Raw genomic sequence first — 4,268 nt, forward strand, 5'->3', positions numbered from 1 at the left:
TAAAAATGTAGCAGTAATAATTATTTCATAGAGAACAAATAGTGAAAATATATCCATCCAGTGGAAAATACATGAAAAGACAATTGCATTTGTTGTGATCACCAATTTTGCTCTAAACTATTTTCAATTTGATACCATTAGTGTATGGGTAAGGTCTGATTATGTCTTATCAACCAGTTCGGGACTTAAAGATTTACACTCATACTTACATGTGTATATTTTAACATTATATACACAATGCATTTTCATATTTTTTACCCAATTCTTCAATTTGATAATTACCAATTTCTCCTTGTAATAATGCATTATATACACAAATTTTTACCCATATTTTCATATTTCGATGTTACTTTCTTCAACTGGTCCTCCAACTCTGCTATTATGCCTTCCATGTTAACCGATGTGGCTTCCTGATCCCTTGTTGCTTGAGATCATGTGGTGGCAGGCATACGAGAACCATGTTATTTTAAAAATGTATCCCACAGACAGCTCCAACTGTTATGGACTTGTTTCGCAGCACCTCCCACGCAATTACCTACAACCAAAGAGAGACAAGTCTTGGGTGGTTTAGGGGAATGCCTCTGATGCCTAAGTCAGTATATTAGTGAAGATTTATCTAGTATGCAGAAGATGAGTCTCATTGTCATACCTGGGTGGTATAAATAGGGCATTTGGGGTCTTCTGTTTAATGTGATAACTGCTTGCTCGCTTATTTGAAATTCAAGTTGTGAGATATACTAGCTTCACTTGCTAAGGAAAAACTGATAACCTCACTCCCAAGATTCTTGGATAGTTATCATTTTGGTGATAATCGTTTATATCCTTCCAGTGGGTCGATAAGCCTTGATTTAAGGAGCGGAGAGCTTGGTTCTCCCCCTCAACTGCTTCTTCGTCGTCCACAATAAAGGCGGCTAGTCGGGATGCACCTTCTCGCCAACGAAAACAAGTAGAAAATGGTCAGTACAAGGTAATTGATAAAAAAGAAGAAAATACAAACAGGCGCAAAAGACCTCAGAAAAGAGCTCCATCAAGGATTTGGTCACCAATTCCAAAGACTCTGCCTGACTTCTTCCTCCTTCAAATCGAGTGGAGAGAGGAATGACCTCCATTAGGCTCTCTTCGAGAGATGGCCAAATAGCGGCCTCCACATCCTCACCTATGCCTATGACCCTTTCTTCAGGGGTGATGGCAGGCTGGGAAAGAAGATTGCCTTCAATGACATGAGGAAGCTCCTCGCCAAAAACTCTATGGCCTTCCTCTCTCACTAGGGCCATGCGGACTCTCTCCCCTGGTCCTCAACTCAACGACCATCTCACTTCCAGCAACAGGCGATCTCGCAACAGGTGAGGGAGAGAGGGGAGCAGGAGCCATAATAAGCCCGACAACAGCATTAGCAGAAGCAGGGTCTTCTTCTGATGGTTGGACGACAGGGGACTCAAGGGAAGATACCCTCTCCACATCTGAGTCAGGGCTTCCTGTGTGATCTTCTGTAGCGGCCTCAAAGATCTAACCCCCGACAGCGGAGTGCGCTGTGGACAGGGAGGAGGGGATCATCTCCACATTCACCTCGGGAAGAGGCTCCATCAAAGTTGACCGACAAGGGGCCGATTCTAGGATGGCCCCATAGAAATGCATCAAGAGTATCTCGGCTCCCCGAGACATCCTACATGGGTCGGCCGACAGGGCTGTCACTGCAGGGATCGCAACCGTGACAGGCTCTATGATTACAGAGGCTACAGAAGGAGGAACCACCAGCTCTTCAGGAATGGTAGTGCTCCCGTCCCCCTGCTTCCTCGGTGGCTTCGACGGACGACTAGTTGGGATTAACAGTGGAGCAGCCACGGATGGGGGCGGGACCAAGGATTGCCCCCAAAGGAATCAGGAGGGGACATTGAGCTGCTGTCGGCCCTAGCAACCTCCACGTGGGGTTTCTTCCCCTTGCCTGCAGGAGGAGGGTTGGGGGAACACTTCCGAGCCGAGGTGGCTTCTGACCGCAGAGGTATAGTGCGGCCGTTGAAAACAATGTGTCTTAAGGGAGGTAAAAATGCCCTTATGTTTTCCTCCCCAAGAAGAGCCTCTAAGAGAACGTCGGATGAGTGATTCTTCACCCATTCTCTGACAAGGGTGATACGACATAACTCCTCAGAAGAAGCCTTCAGTTGTATCGTCTTATCATCAGGAACCACCCCCCATATGGCCCGGACGGGGAACTCACGACGATTTTCCTATTTGACCAAAAATTCCCACCCTCAGCCAGACACAAAGAAAGATTTGGAGGTCCAGTCTTTGACCTTGCGATAACGCTGCTCCAAGGAGAAGAAGGTGTGCATTGCCCTGAAACTGCAAATTTTTCCCTCACGTTTTATTAGGTTATGGGTCAGAAGAAACTCATAGCTACTGAGGTCAGCATGCTCTAGGTCAAATTCTAACAGAGCTTGCCGCCAGAGGATGCAACAGCTCATCAAGATCTTGCAAGCTTTTGGGTGGAGTTGAGTGGGGACCAATCCGAGGCGGTCTTGTAGGTCATGGACAGGGTGAGGGAATGGTAGCCTCAGCTCGCAAGAGAGCATGCTAGGGAAGAGGGCGACCTCCAAGGCATAACCATCGTTGTCGATAGCCCCTTCGCGCGGTCCAAGAGGCATAAAAACCACCATGTCGAGGACGTGAAAGGTGGAAGCCAGTGACAACAAGAACCCAGGGATGACATCTGAGCACCAGTTGTACCCAATGAAGAATTGCTCTGCGGTGCGAACCTCTGGCAAGTTCAGGTCTCTAAAAATTTTGGATTGAACAGCCTTCTTGAGAGCCATTGAGATTGAGAAAAGTGACGGAGAATGAAGGGAGTCGAGCAAAGAGAATGAAAGCCTATAACACGGAGAGAAAACGTTTTGGTAAAAATGAGAAAAGAGGGCAAAACCTCGTTTATATAATGGAGAAGTGACGGTTGGCCTTCTGCACCAATGTGTCAGAGGGGGATACAGAAAGGTTTGGATCCCATGGAACACACAACGGAGCAACGTGGGAAAGCCAAATGATGCACCAAGTCGGGTCTGAGGAGTCGAGTCGTTGGGCTATAAGGGGTAAAAGCTTAAAAGAGGGAATGAGAGGAGAAAAGAAGAGGAAAAATTAAATTCTCACCAAACCAGTTCCATGAGAATTAGTGGGGTAATGGAGAGGGTAAAAAGGCCCGGCCCAAGAGCCCAAAGCCCCATGGGCCATAGGAGGCCCATCGATCTGGCAAAGCAAAGATAACGGCTTGTGAGAGGCCCATTCAACCCAGCCCAAGAGTAATAAGACATTGATAGAAATGGTCAGGGGTGACGTGCGCTGACCTATCAGCCGCCTTAGATCATCACTATCACGTAGCAACCAGAAGGCGTGTGTAGGAGAAGCTATAGCCACCATCCCCTGGAAAAAGGAAGGTGGGCGCATGTCATGAAGTAGGAAGCGTGTGGGAGAGGCAACCATGACCTATACTCTAAGGAAAGAAAAGTGGGCGCCGCTGTAGCAGGCTGAGAAGCAATTGAAATGATGGTCATGAAGTAGCAGTTGTGGGGATGTGTGCCTAAAGAGCAACCATGGTTCACTCCATAGAGAGAGAGAGAGAGAGAGAGAGAGAGAGATGGGACTTGTCGGCCCTGGCTGAGAGGGCGTCGAGATGTAAGTCAGAGCTCAACGCTGCATTAATTATTTCCTTCAAGGTACCACGCCCCCTAACTGATTCACGTGCTTGAAGTGTGGGGCACAATGGGACAGCTCCTCAGAAATAGAAGCTAGTGAAACCCCAAACCTAATGTAAAAGTCAACTAAAAGTATATTCAAACTCATGGAGTTTGAGGGCAAAGAAGGCACTTCTTAAAAATGAAACTAATTTAAGCATCGAAGAGTCTCTTGACCACCCCCGGAACTCCTTTCTATATATATATATATATATATATGTTTACAAGTTCAGTGATCCACCCCTCAACTGTCCGAAGAGACTTTACGGTACGTACGTAATACGTCAAAAACAATATTATATTTAACTCGAATCCTATTATTATACGTCAGATTTGTATCACATTAATTTGCAGGTCATGTCAAAATTGGCTACAATCAAAATAAAAATGATGAAAATAAAGAAAGATGGGCTAAAGACAAATAACATGTGTTTATATAAATATATATATATATATATATTTATATGAGAAAGAGAGAGAATTAAATCTGAAAACGAAAAAAGATGGGTCAAAGAAGAAGAGCTTTTCTATCTTTATATAATAATAATA

The sequence above is a fragment of the Juglans regia genome, chromosome 14 (assembly GCF_001411555.2).
Source record: "Juglans regia cultivar Chandler chromosome 14, Walnut 2.0, whole genome shotgun sequence".
In the NCBI taxonomy this organism is placed as follows: Eukaryota; Viridiplantae; Streptophyta; class Magnoliopsida; order Fagales; family Juglandaceae; genus Juglans; species Juglans regia.